This window comes from Arvicola amphibius, chromosome 7 (assembly GCF_903992535.2).
Source record: "Arvicola amphibius chromosome 7, mArvAmp1.2, whole genome shotgun sequence".
Taxonomy (NCBI): Eukaryota; Metazoa; Chordata; class Mammalia; order Rodentia; family Cricetidae; genus Arvicola; species Arvicola amphibius.
In genome coordinates, this window is record NC_052053.1 from 34,119,302 (window position 1) to 34,145,890 (window position 26,589).

A 26,589-nucleotide genomic window follows, 5' to 3' on the forward strand; every position below is an offset into this window, starting at 1 on the left:
TTTTTCTTAAATTCCAGCAGCTTAATTTTTGTCTTTAGAAGTTGAATGACTTCATGCTCACTACAATAAATTTGCAATATTTTTTTCTGCAAATTTAGGTATGGTTCCTGGCATGTAGAGTATTTTAGGGGAAAATAGTAAGTAGTTACTGGCATTGCTAATCTAGGGCAATAATGCTAAACTGAGGTTGGAATTTAGAATCAATGATAGACTTTTCCAAAATGATGAGATTCAATACAAATACTAAAGAAAGCAGGAAACTAGGAGAATTAACCAGCTGACTCCTCGCTGAAGTGGAACAACATTTACAGGACAAGGGATATGCCACCCACTCATAGCAAAGCCAGGAACATTTCTGTATAGCTAGGAGGGCAGAATGACACCAGCATCTATCTATTCTTTCCTGCTTCTGTTTGACTGAAAATTGGCATGGATAAGTTTACGTCAATCAATGTTTGAATAATGTCTCAGTAGTCCCTTTCATATTATGACCAGAGGACCTCTTTGTGTCTGTCAGGGCTGCACTGATTTAGCCCCAGGTAATAAGCCAGCCAGTTTAGAAATTGGCATGTACAACTTTGGTCTTAGAAGGGTAATTGCTTAATGTCCATAACTAATAGCCACAGTCTAAGCTTTAGGGGCATTGACTGTGAGGATTCAGGATATAATTGGTCAATCCAAGTAAAAATATATAGGACTTGCTTAATTTTGAAGCGAATGAATATGGTAAGTCTTTCTCACAAAAACCTCATTTTATATACAAGGAAGTTTTCACTCACAGTTTTAAGTTTTGCTAAGACAACACAGCTTAGAAAAGGCAGTATTTATTTCTAGTATTACCTGACCCCAGAACCTCACCTCTTTTATTCCTTACTACTCTGACTCCCCCACAAACACACATCAAGCCTGTCCTTTGAAAAGTCAGACAGCTGGGCGGTGGTGGTGCACGCCTTTAATCCCAGCACAATTGAGGCAGAGGCAGGTGGAATCCCTGTGAGTTCGAAGCCAGCCTGGTCTACAAGAACTAGTTCCGGAACAGCTAGGACTGTTACACAGGGAATCCCTGTCTTGAAAAAAATCCAAAAAAAAAAAAAAAAAAAAAGAAAAGTCAGGAAAAGTCAGACAGAAGTTTCCTTTTCTGCTAGGATTTACTATGTACTGAGATTTCAATTTATAACAGCAAAATTACAGTTATGAAGTACCAATAAAAATAATTTTATGGCTGGAGGTCACCACAACATGAGGAACTGTATTAAAGGTTCACAGCATTAGGAAGGCTGAGAAGCACTGCTCTACAGAAAGGACAGACACTGCTGCTGTTGTCAGACAAAACCCAGTTATGTTTGTCAACAGCCCAGGAAACCAAGATTCCATAAAGGGAGATTAATGCCATCGAATCTTTCACTCAGACATACACCTGGTTATACAAGTGGCCTTTCACATACAGTCACCAAAATCTAGCCTCCGGAGAGAGAGGAGTGAAGTATTTATAATGCTGTTGAGAGTGTCACAGCCTTCAAGACACACAGATTGGAGACACATTTGAAAATCTGTCCCCTGCCTTCTTCTGAGGACTTGCTGATCTTCCAAAAGAGGTTGGGCTTGCTCTTCATGATTGGCCTGCTTAGAAAAAGTGCTAACACTGTGGATGCTCCCTAATTGTTTTCTCCACTTTGAACAACAATAACAAAACCTACCTGCCATATTGAGCCATTTGCAGTCATATCAGAAATAACAAAAGGTCCCCTTAGGTTTTAAAACCATACAGTCAGATATGTTTTCTGTTAATTTGACTTCTAAGAGAATGTATAAAATCGGAAAACACAACTAAGCAAAAGACTGGATTAACAGTCTTGTGATCTGACAAACTGTGGTCAGAAGCATTGGCCATCGACTCCAGCAATGGCGGTACTCCTCCTGGTGAGACCAACAGACACTGTTTATTCTATAATGAGGAAAGCATAGTGTCTCCCTCCTTATATCCTATTATACTCAGGTTTCTAAAGAGGTGGTGTCTGTTAATAAAAAAAAAAAACGCAAATGACTGGTATTGAAGTGATTTTGTTTGATTATTTAAACATTTAAAAAATATTTGATTTCTCTTGAAAGCTGGCACACTTACACACTCAGTAATTTCTAAACCGCAGAGATGCTAGGCGTTGTGAGTCAAAGAACCATGCCATGATCTCTTTAGCATTCTTTTTGTGGCCTAACTTGTTTTTTATAATAGGTGATGTCTTCTGCCCTGAGAAGAGAGGTACCTTAACACACTTCACAACGTGACAGAGCTGCAGGGAAATCCTATTGCCAAAAGCCAGTTTCTAAGCAACAGCACCCTCTCAATGTGTCACAAAGTCTGAAGCCCTTTGGCCCCTCAAAGGAAGTTCCTTAGGTGTCTTTTACACATTGAATGCTTTGTGATAGTTGAGGCCTGCTGGCTGTCAACTCCGTCCCTTAAGGGAACTTGACAGATCTTAAAAAAAATCAATTTTAAGCTCACATGCCCCAGTGGGTGCCAAAGCCACTTCAGAGAGCCTGAAAGATGGCTGAGTCGACAGGATTTGACTTCTCGAGGTAGAAAGGTGACAAACTCTATCATGAGAAAGGGGCAGCTCCGGGCCTCCGAGGCCTAACCTGCTCCCAGGATCTCGGGCCTAGTGTTGTATTGAACCTATTTATCTCTTTCAAGGGCCTAAGGTACCACAGGGAAAGAAAAGTTGTTCAAAAAATGCTGGCAGAATTCAGGGGTGTAAATGATGAATTACTTTTCATCAGCTGAAAGGAAACATACTCCGGAACAATACTGAAAGGGAGCAAGAGAGGCTGACCCCCTGCCTCAGAGCAGCCAATATCTTCATTCAAGAAGACAACCATGAAATTACACAGAAAATGGGATTGTCATGAACAGCCCCTTGAAATCTCAGTATACAGTCATTACTGCATGGGAAAAAGCCTTCATCCACACATCATAACTTGTAACAGACAAGGAGGGTGAAAAAGGAGCAGGAAAAAAAGGCTGTGGAGTTCCAGTAGGGATGCAGAAAGCATTTGTGGACTCCCACTCCCCTGCATCCTCCCTGGTCCTTCTGCGGAGCTTTTTACGGAGTCTTAACTTTGTGCTGAGTGATTTCTTTTCTTCTTAGCTACTATGAAAGAGATTGAATGGATTTTAGAAAAATAACAGAGGGAGAAATAGTTGCCTTTATATTAATAAGACCTTAGTGCTTTAAAATGGGCTTATTTAATAAGTCTGAAAGCTGTTGTGTGATTACTATTCTAAAAGCTTACAAGATCTATTACCTAACTAAGGTAAAATTCTTCTACATACTTTCAACTTTGTAAGATAAGCTGATTTTCAGGTGTGTCTGTGTATTAATCAGAATACGGAAAAGTCTTATCAAAATATAAATATTTTATATACTTTTATCAGTCAAAACTAGTAGGAATACAAAAAATACTAAAATGAAATGTTTCAGCTGTGTGTTTACCTTGCAACCCCGGCTATTTTGTCTACCAAGTATAACTAACTGTGCATAGGGTTTGCTTTAGTCCTGAAAGTTTTATCCATTACACTAGCTCCTACCTCTATATATTCCTTCCAGTGGTTAAAATGAGTAACCCTTATGAAAAATCCAAGTGACAAATTTTGTCACACATGAATTGGAAACTATGACTTAGCTGTGAGTGACGAACTTCTTTCAACAGGCAACGACGGGGGGAAGGCAAATTAGAAAGTGTTTGAAGACTAACCAATTCCTTGGAAAAGTTTTATATGATTCTATGGGATTTTGAGTTATTCTCTATAGTCACTTAGTCCCAGATCTTTACTCATAATTTAACTTAACATTCAATATTGTAACAGAAAAAAAAAAGCAAGCTGATTGGATGAGTAGAATTTATTTGTACTAGGCATTAGCTATTGATTTTCAAGTGAACAATGTAAACTTAACCTCAATAGACTTAAATAGGTATTTTCTCAGGGGAGTATTTTAGACATTAAAGTATCTTCCTTTACTTGTTTTCTGTGGTATATGAGAAACTGTAGGAGACAGAGGTGTCAGGTAATAACTGTGGGATACTTCGTTCTGATATAATGGCAGAATTTGTAGGACATGCTTCATTCCCACTCAAAGCATAAGATAACAAATGCAAAAGAATGAAAGGAATGACACACAGTGAAAGTCACATTTGGTATAGAGCTATAGCAAGGTTGTGCACAAAATACATTCTATGTATGCTTGAGCTTAATCTTAAGGTAGCCAACGTGTCCCCAGGCTGAGCACACACAAATACAATCCAATGATTATGGTTTCCAAAGTCAACATCTTACAATCCAAACTATTAGTGTAGGAAGTGTAGTTTATCTCAGATATAACAAAGGATGCTTAGGAAAAAAATCAGGATTTCAACTACAGTGATTAAAAATAACTCCTTTAATGTTATCAGAGAAGTCAAAACATCTTTCTAGTCCATGTGTCCGGCCATGCACGTATTGAACTTCCTTCTAAATCCTAGGAAAATACAGTGGTTTAGCTCTCTCTTCTTAACCTTTCTTTATTTTCCACTAACAAACTTTAAATTATGTCTTTGAAGCTATTTTTATAGATTCGACTGGAAATAGTGGAGAGAAAAGTGTAATGGGTAAATTTGATAAAACTGTAATTTTCAAAGACTGACCCAGGTGATGTTGCTTATAGTAAGGAGCATTTTCTTCCTTGTGGACTCTCTTTATAGGTTTTGATTAGCTTTTTCTAATACTGTGAAAGTATGTATATGAACATGTTATAAATTCATATTCACCCATGATCGCTGTCTCCATCTTATTCTCTTGTTATTTTATACCTGTGCACAATTTATTTTCCATATGGAGATATTAGATCCTATTGAGAATCTATTTTATACCTAATGGCTGTTATATAACTGCAATATCTTCAGTAGTATAAGACATTGCTCTGGCTTTAAACTATTTAATTACTTTCAATAAAGAATTGCATTTTATAAATAGATGCTTGTCCTATTTTCTCTTGAAAAATTAAATCTAGATTTTGTTATTCATTTCTCCCATTGCTTTATTTGCATATTATCTATATGCTTCAGAAGATCATCAAATGTTACTTTTTTCACCCAACAAAAGAGGAAGCAAAATACGACTTTGTATAGATGATGATAATGTGAATTCTAAATATCTAATATTCTCAGAGGATGATGTATGAGCTAACATAAGTGTTAGTGAAATCTAGTTAACTTTAACATTTATTGTTCATCTTTTTTTGGTATCAATTTTTAAAAATCAAGTTAGAGTAACCAAAAAAAAAAAACAACAAAGTTCTTTGGCAAACAGGGTTCCTGTTTGCTTTCCAACTCTGAACTCAGCAGGTTAAGTAATTGGGCTGCGGAAAAGTCCGTCCATTTCTATTTCCAGCTGGTCATACACAAAAGGCAGGAAGTTATCTCATTAATGGGGCACCAGCTTTATGCAAATTACAGTAACAAAAAGACTTCCCTTCATACTTTTTCATAAATTACCTAATAAAGTGGGAATAAATGGCCATATTCAAGAGCCTTTGTTGTATTTTTAGCACAAGACCCTTTCTGTTACTGCAAATATGACTGAATGTGCCTGTTCAAAAGGGTGTTTATGAAATAAGGCCACTCCAAAGCTTTTATTCTTAACAGCCTTCAGTTACTTTTATGGCACAAAATTAACATAATTAGTCACAGAGAATAGATGATATAAGCAGTGTGCTGTGCACAGAAAGGGGGAGCAGTATCTAAGGAAGGTATTTTGAGAGATCAAAAATTTTCAAAGTGCTTAATACTGGAAGGGCCTTTTTATTTGTGCACAGCCTTAAGATACTCTTTTTTTTTTTTAACTCCGTGAAATTCCCAGAATGAGATGCAGTAGAGAGATGACATTAGCGATGTGCCATTAGAAAGAGGTCAGTTTCCTCTGAAAGACAGTCACTGTTTCTGCTCGTCATTAATTTGCAGCTTCAAAGCACTGAGCATATGATAGCCTGGCATGTAAAGCAAGCTGCAGTTATCTTTAAATAACCATTTTTCCAGTTATTAGAAGCTAAAGTTTTTAAACTACCGACTGAACGTGAAATTAAAGCACGCAGCAGTGTAGGGGGGAAGAAAGGAAAAGCACGGAAGCCTGCAAGATTAGCCAGACAGAATCAAATAGATTTCAGAAATGGAGTTGTGGTATTCCCTAAGGGTGGCCCGCTTTGACTTCAGCACTAGAATTTGGGGGGTGAGGGATGGGCCTCAAGGATGGGCGCGCTAGACTGTAAACGAGACAAGTGGGAAATTTGGTTTGCGACCCCATATCATGACACACAGTGCAAGGCTAAAAAGAAAATTGCATAGTTATTTGTAATTCAACGGAGGGAGAACAATGCTTTTCTGAAGTCCAGGAGTTCTGTGCAGAGAAGAATCAAAAGGGTTAAGAGTACCCTCTGCTACAAGGGCACTTCTCAAATACAAATGCAGTGAGAAATACATCAGATAATCTGACTTGAAGGGAAAGATCAGTGAGACTTCTCTGTTCTGCTCTGTAAATAACTCATAGACAAGGAGACAGAAAAGTAGAGAATTAAGACACTGCAGTCTTCTGAGTTCAATCCCATTATTGCAAGTCATCTGTCGAAATGGATTTTTAAGTTTATGTTTGCATGAGAGTGCATGGATTCGGATATGGCACAAAGCTCACCACACTCATGAGGACAAACAGACCCTTACATTTCAAAAGCCCTTGGGGCTTATTTTTCACTTTGAAATGGTAGAAGCATTATTTAACATTTAACTTTTTCTTTTATTTCTTATTTTTTCTTTTTTTTTTTTTTTGTTTTTCTGTAGATTTTACAGTTGCTTGAGTTCACAGACACTAGGCAAGTGCCCCTACCGTAGAGCTTAACCCCCTGCTCAGAATTCACCTATTTAGAAAGCTTTCCAATTTAGAAATTGCTTTCATACTACTCAAAATAAAATACAAATATCAAAATCTCTGATGTGCATATGGTAGCAGCCATTCTGCAGAATTCTATGCAATTGTTGTGAGTTGTTCAGGTCAGATGACACTTACTGAATGGTTATCGAGGAGGAAATTGTGAGGGCTGTTAGCTAGCAGTTTTGAGCTCTTGGGGAAAACTTAAGGGTATGTATTCGGAACAAAAATAAACAACAATACTATCATAGAATAACTTGAGATCTTACTAGCATGATTATTATTTTAAGTATCTAAGTTTCTGGATTTGAATTTTTTGCAGTTGCTCAGGTGTGGGGACATTTCATAGAGGCTGTATTCCATACTGAAGATGCAAAAGCCAGAGCTGCTGTAGAACAGAGGCTGGGTCCCAGTCCAGGAAAACCTTTGGGGAAGCCTTGGCAGGAAAATGGGGGTTATGCAAAACTGACATGGGACTAAAACTCTTCCTTCCTACGATCTGAGTGTGCCCCATTTTAATACTGTTTTCTTCCCTCTTGTTTAGTCACTGGAATGTTCCTTCCACTGGCACATGGGCTGAGTTTCTCCTCCGTAAGCTTCCAATGTTGGCTTCGCACTAGGGCACTCCAATAGCACAGCTGGTCACTTGTTCTGGGAGCAAAACTGGATACGGACTAGATGATGTGACAGAAGTACTTCTGGTCCCCTTAAAAAGATACCATTGAAGAGTGCCTGGGAATCTATTTTAGCTGTGGTACCAACAGTTTCATAGAAAGCCGGGATTGCCTGGATCACATAATGGAATCAGTTTTCACTGGGAAGCTAATGACTACCTGTTTTCCCGAGAACCTACTATGTTCTCAGAATTGTAATGGCTGATTTACACTACCATGAAATAAAATTTTATACAAATACAACCATGAAATAAACTTTCCTTAAAATAATTAGGATAATTTTGAATTTTAATTTTTATTTGACAGTTGCGTAGCTAGGTCTATTTGTGCGACTCCTGGCAAAGGGAGCAGAGGTTGTCCCTGGTGCTTTGACTGGCTCTTGGGAAACTATTCCTCATGCTGGATTGCCTTGCCCAGGCTGAATACATGGGGAGGTGCTTGGTGCCAAAGGAGGAGAGGTAGATGGGGGCACAGAGGGATATAGGGAAGGGAGTGGGAGAAGACCAGGGAAGGGAATCTGCTGTCAGGTTGCAAAATAAATAATCAATGAAATTAAAGCTATACAAAATTAGGTTAATTTTTAATTTAAAAAAAAACCACAGAAATCTCTGGGTAGTATTCTAGAACACAGTAAATCCTAGCAAGTTGTTAATTCCACAGCTCTCTCTAGAGCAGTGGTTCCACCCAGGAGAGCAAAAGCTATTCAGAGATTTTCACATATTTTTATGAAGTGTCCTGTGTTTTTAAAAGTCCTTACTGGGAAGAGGACACTAAGGCACAGGGATAAAAAGACTGGCACTTCTATCTTTACTGCATACAAATGTCAAAGCTTAGTCAAGAATTCATGTCCATTATTTAGAATTCTAGAAGAAACTTCCCATATAGAGTTTAAATGCTGTAAGCACCTCTGAGTTCCTTTCCACCAAATAAATGCTTACATAAAAGAAACAAAGGTTAATATCATATTCTTTTTCTCAATTAGATTTTACCTGCCTTAATAAAAGAGAACAGTTACACTATTTACAGTAAAATGAAGAACTTCTTAATGTTGGTAGTCTACATCAATTCTATTTTACTTTAATTAAAAAGTTAAATTTTTATAGAACTGCATATACTTATACACACTGCGATCAATTTAAATCTCCCACTTAACATTTCATTCCGAACCTGAAGCATTCTATATTATTAGGCGAAGTATATGTTAATGATAAGCAAGGGGACGCACTGAAAATTCTCTAAGATTTGGTAAATGGATAGAAACTACACCAAAACGTTGCATCTCAAATGTGTGGGCCTATTCTAAAGTAGTATTTCTTGAACTGCAGGAATTTGCAATGAACTGCTCATCTAGTTTGGGTTCATTATCTGTTGTTGATAAGGCGTATTATCAGACACTTCTGTTTCAAACAACGACATATAGCAACAGGAAATTCTCTTGATTTACTAAAGTCCTTTAGATAGAAGCAGATTTCAGAGTTACCTTGTACCAGGAGCTGAAAATACCGAAGAAGCTGCACGACAGCACTGTTGCATAATTTAAGTCTTGTCACATTACATAATGTGTTTATTCTCTTCCTTCAGAACTCTGCCAATGAAAGCAGGGTAGCCAAGCCAATTTATGATCAATAGAGACAGAATATTCTACAAGGTATTCTGGGAACTGTAGTTAACTGAGAACATTTCTCTTTCGAAAACATGTTTTAAAACAATGCTGAAAGAGACGTAATATTCCAGTGACTGTCAGGGTTTCTATGATGAACTCTGCATATTTTAGAAGGTCACAACAGGCGATTTGACCACTGCTAAATGGTACCATTTGGAATGTAGCCTGAAGAGTCCCACAAACTTAAATGCAACCATAGATCAGGATAGAGTATTTTTAAAGATCGTGTAAACACCATTAAGAAGACACGGAGGGACTTGAACATTAGAGGAGGTAAGACGAAGTAGATGCAAGACATGGTGAGCAGCTTGTCTTCTGGTGAACATTTTACACTTCTGCTTGTTACTTTCTACAAATTGTATCTTTTTGAAATGAGCAAAAAAGTTGACAAAGTGAGAAGGTGGTTGTTCTAGCTTTTTTATTAGAAAATATGAATTATTTGTATCTCGGGCCATTCTAGGAGGCAAAAATTAAAATCCTCCAAGAGAAAGGCACATGTTGTAAATATGACTCATGGGATTTTGACAACATGGGGACAGCACTCAGCCCCCAAAGAATGAGTACACAATTCTATTACATGCTTCCTTGCTGCATGAGGTGGGCTGCTCTTATCTATAAAGAAATGTCAGAAAGTAAGTTTTAGTAACACAAAATAGCTCATTTGAAATGTGGACATTACAGTAAACTATTAACCAAATGCATGGCTACATGAATCAATACAGCTCTCAACCAATTTTTCTAGTTTCATTTTTTTCTTTGTGTGTTAAATATAATTACATCAATTTTCTTCCTGCTCTTCCTTATTCCCTTTCTTTGTCTCCCTTTTTCTTAGGATCTTGCCACTATATGAAGAACTCTAAGCAGTTAAAAAATGTTGAGAAAAGGTGAATTTATCTCCCCTCAGAAATGAACACCCTGATTGGGGAACCTTAATTATTTGAGATGCTTACTGAAATATCATATCTTATCACCAATAAAGTGTCAGTACATTATTGCGTTTTATTTTTGACCAGATCTCATTTCGTAGTCTAGGTTGGCTTCGAACTCAAGACTGTCCCTTCTTCACTTCACAAGCATTAGGATGACAAATTAGTGCAACAATGCACCCTGCATACTCCCTTCTTTTAAGAGCAAATGAAATCAAGGAAAGGTAAAACCGAACAACAAACAACACCACCCAAACCTTACTTAATACATTTGGGTTCATCTTTTCCTGTATAATGAAAGAATTGACTAATGCTATACAATTTAATAACTTCCTATGAATTCCTAACTCTGCAATTCATATGCTTGCTCTTGAGTTCAAAGGCTGTCAGAAACTTTCTAGCTATTTTTTAAATTTTGATTTCTCTTCATTTATTTAGTTATTGTTTCTTTTTTATGAGTGTGTTTGTATGTGCCAATATTGTTACACCAGAAATCAACACTAAAGGATTCAAGCCTTTCACTTGAAACAGAGAGAAACAAAGTAGTAAAACAATATATTTTTATGGAGACTCCTTTGGAAATTAAACAAAATGAAGTCATAATTATTATCTATTTTTTAACCTCTGATAAAACATAATCTCTAAGAAACAATTGTTGTATCAGAACCTTCACTATCCTGACTTTGCTTGCATCAGAATGGAATTGCAATAGCAAAGTATTAGGGAAAAGTAGTTATTAGGAGAAGTATTAGGAAAAACATCACAGTACTTAGAAGGAAAAAACGGGGAGTGAATTGTTTATCCCAAGAATACATATACATGTCTCTAATATGTATTATTCCATTTCATATATGACCTTTAAATGTTTTTTTTAATTTTTTTGAGAATTTTATACAATATATTTGGTTATAGTCTTGCTCTCCCCAGTTCCTTCCAGCTATCCCCAACCTCCCTACCCCTTTAACTTCATGTTCTTTCTCCTTTATTCTCAAAAGATAAACAAAAACCAGAATCTGAAATCCAATCTGTGTTATACAACTATTCCAGACCTGGGGGCTATTTCAAAAAGAAAGAAAAAGATTATTTAAAAAAATTCCGAGGCCCAAGGTCATTGATATTATTATAATATGTGTATTTTACACTTAAGCATTAATCTTGTTGTTGCTGTTAGCCTGCCCTTAAATTCTACTTACAACTTCTCAAATTTCTCTTTCTTTTATTCGAAACAAATGTGCTACGCCAATATATCAAATGACAAGTTATCTGATCATAATCAGTTCCTACCTTAAAATTATTAGGTATTTTAAAAATTCAAGTGTGTCCTCCATTTGACCATTTGATAATGCCTGTTATCTTAATTTTGTTTCCCTTAAAAGCTTGGTTATATCTTCAGCAAAAAGGAAAGTGTATGTACTGGTCACTGAGACAGAAAGAGCTCTAATCATCGAGTTTCCCACCAGAATGGGGTCACCTCAGCTGAAATACTCTACAAACAAGGAAGTGCTGAGGCAGCAGATTGGCTTCCTTCGTGCTTTTTCCCCTATTAAAATCAGTTTGAGATAAATTGCAAAATAAATAAATGTCAAGTAACAATTCCCATGACTAGCATTTGAATTGAATTTAATGATTATTATGAAGACAAAGTTGGGATAGGCCTCCGACTGGAATGCTACAAGCAAACACTCTGGAAAGATTTTAGCTTGGTACCATCTTAACAAATGAGTGCATTTCTTCAATGACTGGAGCAACCGACTCTTCTATCTAATTATGGATGGCATAAAGGACTATAGATTAATGATTCTAAAGATTAAACTATTATTTTGGTTGACTTTCTTCACTACTTAGTTAGTAAGCCTGAAAAGTATTTCTCGCAGTCTATATTTTAGCTTTTTATGCAACAATTACCTAAAAATAAAATGGAAAATTAGTGGAAATAATTGGAATAATGAAATGTTTAGTTTAACATAGGAGCCTTAATTGTTTCTGTGCTCAGATGAATATGAGTGTTTCTGAGGGAAAGGATTTAAAGTATCTATCATTTTTTATATAAAAATTTAAGGGAAAGAACATACATAATGCATGTAAAAGAGTAAAATGGACAAGGAACCACGTTTCTCTAGAGATGCCAAGCCCATCTTGAAAACACATGCTTTGATATTGATCAAAACCTACCAAGAAGCCGTCCTAAACCTAAGAGCAAAAACAAAGTTAAATTTCAAAATAATCAAAGATCACTGTAGGTAAACATTATGTTGATGTATTTATGGTGAATCTAGGTATACACTTCAATATTCTGTATTCTGAAGTTATTTTGTTTTATACTTGGCCTTTCCTTAGGCATATACTTGTCATTATTGAATAAGTTTTCTGGTTGACTAAACATTGTAGATATTCTTCCTACTTATTTTTAAAAACTGCCACATGGGTCTCAAAAAAAACCCCATGGTATTAATGGTATTAAGCTTAAAAGTTTGTCTTGCTCTCTGCTTTTGTCAGCCTCATTCAAGAACATTGTCTTCGAAGTAATGCAGAAACTGTATTTTACTCAACGAAGGCTTATCACATTGTGTTTTTCTGATACTGAGCTCCAAAATTCTCACAACCATATTTGCATATACATGGAGTAATTGGGTAAATCTTCATGACACTTCCTTTTTTTAAGAATATGCTCTTCCTTAAAATTTGTTTTGATTTCTTTACTTAGTAGTTGGGTATTTATATGGTTATACTGGGTCACTAGAGACTACCTGATTCTATTTTAAAACTGTGAAAAATGATTCATAAACTGTAAGATTTACCTAGTCTAGAAGCAAGTCTCATGCCAACCCTAAAAGGGCTCCCTTAGTTAAGATATCTTCTTCCCTGCTCCCATATCCACCCTTCCTCCATCTCAACCATTCCATTCCCCCAATCTCTCCCGAATCCTCCCCTTCTCCCTTATCTCTAGAGGGGTTCCCAGGTGTCCAAAAGGATTTCCCCTGCTAGGTCCATGGGCAGTAGAGGAGAGGGTGCCTGAACTGGCCTTCTCCCATAGCCACAGAGATGAATATCTTGCATATCACCATAGAACCTTCATCTGGCGATGGATGGAGATAGAGACAGTGACCCACATTGGAGCACTGGACTGAGCTCCCAAGGCCCAGATGAAAAACAGAAGGAGGGAGAACATGAATAAAGAAGTCAGGACCGCAAGGGGTGCGTCAACCCACGGAAACGGTGGGACTGATCTAATGGGAGCTCACCAAGGCGAGCTGGACTGGGACTGATGGAGCATGTGATCAAACAGGACTCTCTGAGTGTGGCTGACAATGAGAGCAGACTGAGAAGCCAATGATAATGACACCGGATTTTGATTCTACTGTATGTATTGGCTTTTTGGGAGCCTAGTCTGTTTGGATGCACACCTTCCTAGAACTGGATGAAGGGGGGGGGGGGGGCTTGGACTTCCGACAGGGCAAGGCACCCTGACTACTCTTAGGACTGGAGAGTGAGGGGGAGGAAGAGTGGGGGGAGGGGGAGGAAAATGGGAGGATGGGAGAAGGTGGAAATTTTTAATAAAAAAATAAATAAAAAATAAAATAAAATAAATTGATCCAAAAAAGATTTACCTAGTCTTTTAAGATGATGAGCTTAACAAAGAATCATCAAAGTCCTTTAAAGAGATAAATGCTCTTCAGTTACCTACTCTCCAAGATCCATGAAATCAAAATAAATGAATGAATGAATAAATATATAATTAAATCAGATAAAAAATAAGGTAGTTTTTGCAAAAACTATCCAAGTTATTTAAAAAAAAAAAGTAAATCTTTAGCTGGGTGATGGTGCCACACACCTTTAATCCCAGCACTCTGAAGACAGACAGGTGGATCTCTGAATTTGAGGCCAGCCTAGTCTTCAGAGCTAGTTACGGGACAGCTAAGAATGTTACACAAAGAAACCCCGTCTCAAACAAACAAACCAACAACAACAAAAAAAAAAAAGTAAATCCCTCATGCAAATTTAATGGTCCCATTTTGTTATTTTGTAAGTTAGCACTTTATGTCAAAATGTACTTGCATGCTTCTCCTCCTCCTCCTCCTTCTTTTTTTTTTTTCCTTGTCAAGAACTTTTCTTTTTTTTTTATTTCTTTTTTTTTCCAGTTTATTTATTTTTTATTAAAAATTGCCATTTCCTCTCCTTCTCCTCCCCCTTCCCTCCCCTCCCCTCCTCCCACACCCCCACTCCCTCCCTCTTGAGGCCAAACAGCCATCAGGGTTCTCTACCCTATGTTGAGTCCAAGGTCCTCCCAACTCCCCCCAGATCCAGGAAGGTGAGCAACCAAACTGACAAGGCTCACACAGAGCCCGTCCATGTCGTAGAGACCAAGCCCATCGCCATTGTCCTTGGCTCCTCGGTCAGACTCCACCATCAGCCACCCTCAGAGAGTCCGATTTGGTCACATGTTCCATCAGTCCCATTCCAAGTGGACTTGGTGGTCTCCCATTAGTTCTGTCCTGCCATCTCAGTGGGTGAACGCATCCCTCATGGTTCTGACTTTCTTTCTCATGATCTCTCTCCATCCGCTCCTCATCAGAACTTTGGGAGTTCAGTCCGGTGCTCCTATGTGGGGCTCTGTCATTTTCTCCATCCAATGCCAGGTGAAGGTTCTATGGTGATATGCAAGATATTCATGAGTATGGCAATAGGATCTGGACATTTCTGGCACCCTCTCCTCAGCTGCCCAAGGACCTAGCTGGGGGTCTTCCTGGACACCTGGGAACCCCTCTAGAGTCAAGCCTCTGCCAACCCTAGAATGGCTCCCTTAAGTAAGATATATAATTCCTTGTTCCCATATCCACCCTTCCTATATCCCAACCATCCTATTCCCCCAAGCTCTTCCCATCCTCCACTTCACACTTTTCTCGCCCCATCCCCCCTCCCCCCATCCCTCCCCACCCCTATGTTCCCATTTTTTGTCCGGCAATCTTGTCTACTTCCAGTATCCAGGAAGATAACTAGAAATTAAAGTCTTTCTTGAATTTAATGAAAATAAAGACACAACATACTCCTCCTCCTTCTTGTCTTTTGCCTTCTCCTCTTGTTCGTAATGTAAGCTTTCTTCACTTTGTAGCATATGTGTGAACATTCAAACCGAATGTCCCCTCCTTTCACATTGAACGGGTGCACAGACTGACACCACTAACTTGACATCCCCTTAGCTGCTACTCTCATGCAGATGTGATGGGCATCTAGAATTTCAAAAACTTTGGTTTTCACTTCTTACTATCCCATATAATTTACCACTTTTGCACATTGATTTTAATTGTTCAAATCTATCCAACTTCTCCTTTAATCACTAACTTTTGGCACTCTGTGTCAAGTTATTACTACATTTTTGGACATTGTAAATATGTATTTTTTCGATTTTGAATAAAGAAGAGGAATTCTTCTCATAGTAGTACAATTAAAGCAGATAAACAGACACTTAAAACTACAAAGAAGTACTCTATTAATAACTAGGGGAGGCAAAACCTTGCCTTCTCAAAACTGGTGTTCATTCTTCTACCAACTCTATTCCAAAATTCCCAGTCTTTATTCAGTATGACATCTTAACTTATTATAAAACTGTTCTTTTATGTTTTATGAGTATACACCAAAAGAAATTAAACCATCATTAACTGCTACTTAAAAATGTTGTCATTATTGAAACAGAACATGCATGATGTCAGGGTAAACCCAACTTGTGACTTTTTGTGAATGGAAGTGAAGTTACCTGAACAATGACAGAGAGAGCTGGGGGTGTTTATTTTAACTTTTCGTAATAGGTAATACATTTTCCTTCATTAAACAAGTATACTTGAGCAATCATATAGAATTAAGCTGCTTCTTGGGAGTCAGTTGTTGGTGTTGGTGGCTTTGCTGTCTCTCAGGAGATCTTTCCCATTCACACTTCCTCTCTTGCTCTTTCTCAATCATCACGGTTACAACAATGTATCCTTTCTCCATCCTTTTCCCTGTGTTCTTTCTTTGTTGCATCTGACTTCTGTGCTGCCTCTCTCCATTATTTTATTTTAAGTGCAAAAAGATTGAGCAATTTGTCTGCTGTGACCACCCACCATTGAGTCAGCTATGCTAATCAAGACGGAACACGTTGTAGTTACACAATGCCTACTTGAAATGAAGACACAAGGTGTGGTAAGGTACAAAGGAGACAAATAAGTAAATATACACACTGTCAAACTACTCAACAAAGTCAGTAATTCACTATTAAATAGTAAATCCCAATTTACTGTATAAAGACAGAGTGTTGGAGAACAATATTTTTTTCAAAATATTGAACAATCTGTTGGTAGGGAATTGGTGGTTATTTACATAAAATAATGAGGAACATTATAAAATTGTTATCTATAGTATTTAATATCCACATGAGAAAAGTAGGACCAACATTGATTGTATCAATGTAACTTAATATTAGAAGTATTTTCTTTAATATTTAAAATTTATTATGGCCAATCCTGCATGTTTCTTAACTATACCATTAGATTTCTTTAAAATATATCCTCCTTCTTGTTCATTGAAGGGATAATTTGTTAAAATGCTGACAAATAGGGGTGTCACAGTAAAGTTTTGGGAAGAGAACTATTGCCTTTAATCCTATATCCTTCCATGGGTCCACAGCTCATTGATGCAAAATATTAAACTATTGAACAAGAAAATAGATTCTATGCAAGAGATACTTTCTTGAAAGATAGGAAATTTGTAGAACAAAAGACAATATTGTCTGAGGATAAATTTCAAAAGAGCAACTGAGGAAACAGCTTGGTGATTTAATGCTTTCTCAGGGGAAGTTTTAAAGAAAACAGGGATTTAATGCCGAGATAGAGGCTAATGAAATTAACTGGAATGAACACTTCAGTAGGCTTATAACTTGTTTTTGTTTCACTTAATCGAACTTCTTGCTTTGAATAGTTCTTTTGGTTGGTTATGATTTTAAATAATGCTATTTTGTTTTTCTTATAGACTCTCTACACTGAAGCCAATCTTGCATTTCCCCTAGAGTTTACTGAAATAGAATGAACATGTTCACAAGGGAAAGAAAAAAAAGGAAAAACTATTCCACATTCAGAGTGGGATATCTTACTGTTTTGTAGTATTTTAAAATTTTAATATCTTTTATTTTTGCTTTGTATTTTCTCTATTTTTTGTATGTTTAGATAATAGAAGTTTATGTTATTCTGTCATAATGGCAAAAACTTCATTTGGATATATGTGGACATACAATTGAAGTAACATGACTATTATATATTCCTTGTATTCCTTGACTTTATTTAACCTGTTAAAAGTGATATAGAGACTTGTTCAATTTTATGTACAGCATATGCCAGTAGGTGGTGGTAGTATTTTCTACAAACACTACAATACTATTTTCTTCAGCCAATAATCTAAGAAAGTAGAACATTCTTGGATCTTCAAATATTTTTGAACAATACATGGGCTTCAGAGACACAATTTTCCACATAATATTTCCTTCTTGTATTTACAGGTAAATATGTAGTACATTGGAGTCTAGGATGAAGGACAGATAGAAAATTCTATGGAATGCTTGTAGGCTGCATATGTAATTCCACAGCACTGAACATTATATTTTTCTTTTGTAATAAATGTCATGCATTAAATTGGAAAGTTGAAATTGAAAATTAAAGGTTATATATTCATATGTGCCTAATAAGTGAATTTTAACCATCTTCATCATGGCTCGCTTGCACTGTGAATGTCCTGAGAGAAACTGATTTTGTAGGATCTTTGCTATGTTCGTTGATCCTACAGTGTAATTCAAAGAGTCTGATTGTGTATTCAGATATTATGTACATAATACTGTGAGTTCTGGATTTCCTGCTACGATGAATGATAAAACTTTCCTATTTAGTGTACAATTCACCCATTGTTTATAGATATGTGAAAAGACACTTCGCTTCTGTGGGATATCCGCAAACAGAATCATGACAGGGAGCAAAGTAGAGGACAGTAATTTGGTTGATAATGGGAAAGGGTTAGAGTTTCAAAGGTCCTGCCGGAGGGGAGCCTGTTGGAGTTTGGCATGAGGTGGTTGACAAAGTCATCTTAGATGGAAGGTCTCTGTGTGCTTAAAGTGTTTTCTAACCTTTACTTAAACCCACTTTCATATTAATCCAATTTTATTTCTTCAAAAGTCAGGAGCTGGGAGAAGAAACACAGAGATAACTCATGTTTAAAAACAGAAAAAACTTGTAAATGTGGATACAAAGATTGGAAAAGAGTAGTTTAGAAACACAGTCTGGCTAGTCTAGTCCTTTGCCTGGTGGCATCAGCATCACCTTGGATCTGATCAGAATTGCAGAGGCTAAGATCTCACATCCTGAGAGCTTTCTCAGTCACATCTGCGGCATTCCACGATCCCATGAGGTTTTGCATTCATGTTGGTGTTTGTGAAACACTGTTTGAGACAATTGCAAGCTAATGGAATCTGCTCTCGCTCTTCTTAGTGAGGGGCCAGTAAGAAACGAGTGGTGCTTTCATGATTCACACAGTGTCAGTGAGTATGTCATCTTCACCATAAATTTCATGCACTCAAATTCTTGTTTTACTACCATACTTTTTGTGGGGATTCTGTGTGTACTGCAGTAAAGCATTTTTTAATCAACCAAACAAAAACAGCAACAAAATTGTGGACAGATGGCCAAGAAGAAGAAAAAAAAAAATTCAAGATCAAGCTGCAATTTTAGGGATGACTGAATCTTAACGATTTAGTTTGTTCTTCCCTTGCATTGGCAGCCAGTGGCAATGTCCTTACAGATTATGCTTCCATCAGGACTTGGTGACTCAAGTGTCCTGGGAAGCTTTGCTCATAAAACTAGTGTTGCAGTTCCTCTGAAGCTGAAAGCAAAACATCTCAGATAAGATTAAGCAACTAAATTTTGGAAATGCAGTTATCAGCAGTAGACTAGAAGCCAATAAAGCTTGTCAGCACTGATGAATTCTTATTATTCTACACAGTTTCCTGTTCAGTTGAATCTAGTGTTATTTCAAATACATTAGCTGCATTTTAAACCAATTTCACTCAGCTATTGCTACTAGGAATACCCATTTAAAATAGTTAAAATTCCAAATTTTAACCATTTTTCAATAAGAATTTTCAGTAATAATTGGACTCTGGATTCAATATTCTACGTAAGAATGTTCCATTTTTATTAATTTCAAAGTTATAAATTATGTGTTTTATCAATTTATATTTACTCATTTTTTGACAAGATTTAGTCACAAACTATATATCTGACTTTATCTAACGATTAAAGGAAATGTAGGAGAAACAAAGTACGTTGTGTATGTGCTGGATCCCAGTAGGAGGTGCTCCACTTGGAGAGAAACACAAATGAGTAACTGCAGTGTTCATAGTGGCATCCGGAACTAAAATGACACTCCTTTGCAGTGACTCGTTGAGAAATATTTCCTAAAAGAGATGGGAGACACTGAACAGACTTTATTTGGTGATTTAAAACAATGTAAAAACTATAGAAGTAGAAAAAAAAATCTTATGTTCATGAGTTACCCAGACTGGCTATTAATACCACAGGGCTCTTCTTTACGACGATTTTGTTGCATCAAGACTAGGAGCATATTCTATCAGTAGCAGTATAACTCATCTTGCTTCTACAGTGAACTTCTTTCAGAAATAAAAATTAAAAAGGAACTCAGAAAATTCTATGTGTGTCATGCTTTATTTGGTACCTATACAGAATCAGAAGATGTATATAAAAAAATAATTTTAAGAACTAAACCTAAATTAAAGTAAAGGAATTGATGTGTTTACTAAGTTTATTTATAGCCCACCCGGATAAAAATCAAAGACGCAGCTAGCAAATCATGTTTTAATAAAGTGGGAGACGGTATGCAGTGAAAATCACTTTTTGAGCATTTCTCCATCAATACTCAATCCAAAAATATCAGTATATAAATAAACTAACTGTCTGGGAATATTCTTTGTCCCTAGAACCACTTCCCTGTCTGTACAGCCAGTGATCCAAGGTCACACCCATCACAAAACATTGCCTGCAAAATGTTAGCAACAAGAGTTTCCCGTAATACTGTCATGCTGACTTTCACTCAAATGTAGTTAGTGAAACACACCAAGTAAACAGTGAAGTTTAAATCACATTTTGATATTCTAGTCTTTGTGGAATGCTAAAGAAAAGAAAGTAGGACCAGAATTAGAAATATGATGATTTAATAAACACATTGATTTCATCTATTATATATTACTCACCATGAAGTTCTTTTGCAAATAATTTTCAAGGTTCTACATGAGGCATGTGTCACTTAAATATATGCACAAACAGATATGTATGTATGTATTTACACACAACATATCTGTGTGTATAAAAATACCAAGGACTTTTACTCTGTCATTTCATGCATATATTGTGATGTTCTATAATTATACAATGACTTCTTTAGTGTTGAAATGAGAAAAACTTTCTATTATATGAAAGTCAGGAAGATTATATAACAATATGTTCTTGGAAGTTATAGCAGGGACTAAGTATATTAATTTAAAGAAACATTTGATGACTATGTGAACAAAAACCTTTGTAAGTAGTTTAGTCAGTAGCACAGTCTGTTTTTTTTTTTTTTTTAATGTAACTTCATTGCTTTCAACCTTAATTTCATTTTTGTGCTCAGGAAAACTTGCTCTTAGTGTTTATATTCAGAGTTTATAAACTAACTTATTTATTGACAGCATGAGGCAAAGCCATGGTGACAGAGTACTTGATAATATAAGGAAGAGATGGGGTTGGTTAAAAACTGACTTCAGTTTGAAATTGGACTTCTCTCAGGATAATATGGACATTGGGTGCAATCACTAAAAACCCTATTTACAAATTCTCTATGAGAAATGCTAAGTCCCTATGAAGAATTCAATGACTAAATTAAAGAAATGATATTGCACTTTAGTTTATTCATCCTTATTGGAGTAAAGACTACTAAATCTGCCGTCACAGGCAGCCTGGATTCTCCAGAAGCACAGTAAAGAGTTTATTTCCTTGAGCCCATGTATTGGAAATTGAAATCTAAGAAGGAAGATGAGGATGCCTAGGGGTGCAATCATGGGATTGTGACTAAGGTAGGCAGACCTTTAAAGTCACTGTACAGAAAACAATAAAGTCACAGAACTGGGCTCTGGTGCAGCCTGTTGTGTGGGAGTAGAAGACAATGAGTCTTTTCTTGGTCCTAAATCAGACTGAATAATTGCAAACCACACGTCATCAGATAGTAAAGTGGTTGCTAACAATTTGGGGACCAGGTTTTTGTTGTTGCTGTTTGGTTTTGCTTTTTATGCATATTTTCGGTTTTACTATTTTCCTTGAGTTGAGAAATAATAAGCTGGAGTTAAACAATTTATTATTGCTTCTTTATTTCCTTTGGGTTGAATATGTTACTCAGTTATCACTCCATATCTCTAGAGTGGACTAACTACACATGTCTGCCTTTCTATTTCTAAGTTCTATGCACAAATAAAAAAATTAAAGTGTTGGGATCTTAAGAGCATTGCAATTAATGTTATTACATACTCTAAATATACTTTGAGTGAAACCAAACTAATCATTCTTTGATTTTGGTGAGCTGTCTATTGACTACATCTCTTTCATAGTTGTTGAATGAAATATTTTCCCCATAACTATCTATGAAGCTAAACATAGAATTTGGTGATTGCCTAAATACATATTTCTTCAATTTTACCCATTTCCCTAATAACATTGATTTTAAAGTAATAAATTTGAGGAGCAGAAGCAGATCAAGAACAAGAACATTTACAGAAACAGGACTGAGCCAGCGACCTATGCTGGGGCAAGCCTGATACAGCAAATTCCACAGGAGTAGGTACAGGGGAGCAATTGCTGAGAAAGTGGGCCTGACCCAGAACTTCTGTGGGTTCAGGTGTGAGACTGGGACCTCTGAGGGAGTAGGAAGGAACCAGAGACCTTTGCAGGTCTGGGTGTGAGTCTGGGACCTCTGAGGTAGTAGGCCTGAGCCAGGACCACTTTGAGTTCAGGCCCACCAGAGTTTGGGACATCAGAGGGAGCATATCAGAGCCAGAGACCTTTGTGGGATCAACCCCAAACCAGGGACCTCTGCAGGAGCAGATCCAGGTCAGGGATATTTACAGAAACAGGACTAAGCCAGTGACCTAGCATGGAGCAGGCCCTGAGATAGCTAACTCCACAGGAGCAGAGCAAACTCCAGGAGTTTTGAGCAACATCCAGGAACACAGAGTGACCAAGGGGGTGACTGGAATAATAGCAATGACTACACCATGAGGAGCAACCTGGCACCTGGAAGTTTAGTCATCAGAGTCACAGACATCCCCAACTACATGTATCATTGAAAAAAATGGGTAAACAAGGTAAGAACACGTACAGCACCACAAAGAGTAACACAACAGTAAAAACTAGTGACCATACAACATCAAGGCTATAACAACCAAATATAGATGAAGCAGTAGAAAATGACCTAAAAATAACTTTAGCAGAAATTATGAGGCCATTAAAGAGAAATTAAAAGAGAAATAGAAGAAAAGACAAATAAAAAATAGAAGAAATCAACAAATGAAATCAAGAAAAGCAATCAAACATATGAAACTATTCAAGACTTGAAAACTGAAATGCAGACAATAAAGAAACTGTTGTAGCTATCATAATACCTAACAAAATAGACTTCAAACTAAAATCAATCAAAAAGATACAACAAAAGAACTTTCATATTAGTCACAGAAAAAATCCATCAAGAGGAAATCTAAATACTGAACATCTATACCCTGAATATAAGGGCACCCTCATATGTAAGAAAAACATTTATAAGATTAAATCATACGTGAAATCACACACACTAATAGTGGGAAACTTCAACACTCCCCTCTCACCACTGGACAGGTCAGTCAGAAGAAAAGAAATTAACAGAGAAATAAGGGAACTAACAGATGTTTTGACTCAGACTCAACAGACACCTATAGAACATTCCATCCAAACATAAAAGAATATAATTTCTTTTCAGCATCTCATGGAATCTTCTCAAAAATTGATCACATCCTTGGTAACAAAAGAAACCTCAACAGATACAAAAAATGGACTAAACGAATATATCTTATTAGATCACCATGGCTTAAAACTAGAATTCAACAGCAACATTAGTTCCAGGAAGCCCAGAAACACCTGGAAATAAAATAATGCTCACCTGAAACATCAATGGGTCAAGCAAGAAATAAAGAGAGAAATTAAAGACTTTTTAGAATTCAATGAAAGTGACCACACAACATACCCAAATTTTTGAGACACAATGAAAACAGTGTTAAGAGGAAAGTGCATAGCATTAAATGCCTACATAAAGAAGCTGGAATTAACAGCTTTCGTGAATTAACAGAATAATTAAAAACTTTAGAATAAAAAAGAAGCAAACTCACCCAAGAGAACTACAGCAGGAAATAATCAAATTGAAAGCTAAAATCAACAAAATGGAAACAAAGAAAACAATACAAGGAATCATGAGACAAAGAGTTGACTCTTCAAGAAAATAAAGAAAATAGACAAATCTTTATCCAAACTAACCAAAAGCCAGAGAGATAATATCCAAATTAACAAAATCAGAAATGAAAAGGGGGCCATAACAACAGGCATGGAGGAAATACAGTGAGTCATCATGTCGTATTTCAAAAACCTGTGCACCACAAAATTGGAAAACATAAAGGAAATGGTCAACTTTCTGGATAAATATTACTTATCAAAATTAAATCAATACCAGGTAAGTGAAATAAATAGACCTATAACTGCTAAAGAAACAGAGTCATCAAAAACTTACCAAACAAAAAAAACACCTGGACCAGATAGTTTCAGCTCATAATTATACAAAATTTTTAAAGAACTAATACCAATATTCCTCAAATTGTTCCACACAACATAAACAGAAGGATCATTGCCAAACACTTTTTTATGATGCTACAATTACCGTGATACCCAAACCACATAAAGACATTACTAAAATAGAGAATTACAGACTAATCTCACTCATGCACATTGATGCAAAACTACTAAATAATATACTGGCATATCACATACAAGAACACATCAGGCCGGGCGGTGGTGGCGCACGCCTTTAATCCCAGCACTCGGGAGGCAGAGGCAGGCGGATCTCTGTGAGTTCGAGACCAGCCTGGTCTACAAGAGCTAGTTCCAGGACAGGCTCCAAAGCCACAGAGAAACCCTGTCTCGAAAAACCAAAAAAAAAAAAAAAAATCAGAACCATCATCCACTATGATCAAGTTGGCATCATCCCAGAGATGCAGGGATGGTTCAACATATGAAAATCTATATATGGAATCCACCGTATAAACAAACTGCAGATTAAAGACCACATGATCATCTCAGTAGATATTGAAAAAGCTTTCAACAAAATACAACATCCCTTCATGATAAAGGTCTTGGAGAAACCAGGGATACAAGGAACATATCTAAATATAATAAATATATTATAAAGTAAGCCAACAGCCAATATCAAACTAAATGAAGAAAAACTCACAGAGATCTCAGTGAAATCAGGAACAAGAAAAGGTTGTCCACTCTCTCCAAATCTATTCAACATAGTTCTTGAGGTCCTACCTAGAGCAATAAGACAACAAAAGGAGATAAAGGGGATACAAATCAGAAAAGAAGAAGTTAAACCATGACTATTTCCTGATAATATGATAATTCATGTGAGCAACCCCAAGAATTCTACCAATGAACTTCCACAACTCATAAACACTTTCAGTAATGTAACAGGATAAAAGATTAGCTCAAAAAACCAGTAGCCATCCTTTATACAGATTATAAATGAGCTGGGATAGAAATCAGATAAATGTCACCTTTCACAATAGTCACAAATAGCATAAAATATCTCAGAGTAACTCTAACCAAACAAATGGAAGACTTGTATGGCAAGAACTTTAAATCTTTAAAGAAAGAAAATGAAGCAGACATTAGAAAGTAGAAATATCTCCCATACTCTTGGGTAGGTAAAATTAACATAGTAAAAATGGCAATCTAACCCAAAGCAATCTACAGATTCAATGCAATGCCCATCAAAATTCCTCACAAACCTTGAATGAATGGTACTCAACTTCATATGGAAAAGCAAAACACCCAGAATAGCTAAAACAATCCTGTTCAATAAAAGAACTTCTGGACACATCGCAATCCCTGATTTCAAACCCTAATATAGAGGTACAGTATTGAAAACAGCCCGGTATTGTCATAAAAACAGACAGGAGGACTAAGGGAACTGAATTGAAGACCCAGATATTAATTCACACACCTGATTTTTGACAAAGAAGCAAAAAATGTAAAATGGAAAAAAAGCATATTTAACAAGTGGCACTGGCATGACAGGATATCAACATGTAGAAGAATGAAAATAGATCCATATCTACCACCATGCATAAAACTCCAGTACAAATGTATCAAAGAACTTGACATAAAGCCAGTCACACTGAACCTCATAGAAAAGAAACTGGGAAGTACACTTGAACATATTGGCACAGGAGACCACTTCCTAAATATAGCCCCAGTAGCACAGACACTAAGAGAAACAATTAATAAATAATACCTCCTGAAACTGAAATGCTCCTGTAAAGCAAAGGACATGGTCAACAAGACAAAATGGTAGCCTACAGAATGGGAAAAGAACTTCACCAAGCCCACATAAGACAGAGGTCTGATCTCCAAAATATTCAAATAACTCAAGAAATTGGTCAACCAAAGAACAAATAATCAAATAAAACAATGGGATACAGACCTAACCAGAGAACTCTCAACAGAGAAATCTAAAATGGCTGAAAGATACTTAAGGAAATGCTCAACATCCTTAGCCATCAGAGAAATGCAAATCAAAACATCTCTGAGATTTTATCTTACACTTGTAAGAATGGCCAAGATCAAAACCACTATTGACAACTTATGCTGGAGAGGATGTGGTTTAAAGGGAACACTCCTGTTTTGCTGGTGGGAGTGCAAACTGGTACAACCCCTTTGGAATCAGTGTGGCAATTTCTCAGAAAATTAGGAAATAACATTCCTTAAGATGCAGTAATACCACTTTTGGGTTTATATCCAAAGGATGCTCAATTGTGCCACAAAGATGTGCTCAACTATGTTCATAGTAGCATTGTTTGTCATAGCCAGAACCTGGAAACAACATAAATGCCCCTTGACTGAAGAATGGATAAAGAAAATGTGGTACATTTACACAATGGAGTACTACACAGCAGAAAAAAATAATGACAGCATGCAATTTGCAGGCAAATGGAAGGATCTAGAAAACATCATATTGAGTGAG

At 36.6% G+C, this 26,589-nt stretch overlaps 2 long non-coding RNA genes across 3 annotated transcripts in view; one reads left to right on the forward strand and one right to left on the reverse strand.

Annotated features, from left to right (window-relative positions):
* LOC119819949 overlaps positions 1-26,589 on the reverse strand; it is a 94,180-nt gene that overhangs the window by 29,366 nt on the left and 38,225 nt on the right. The gene's annotated exons all lie outside the window — the stretch shown is intronic.
* Positions 9,352-11,807, forward strand: LOC119819950. The gene is made up of 4 exons (XR_005286306.1): positions 9,352-9,559; positions 10,119-10,170; positions 10,314-10,436; positions 11,589-11,807. It is a non-coding gene; the product is annotated as an uncharacterized LOC119819950 (long non-coding RNA).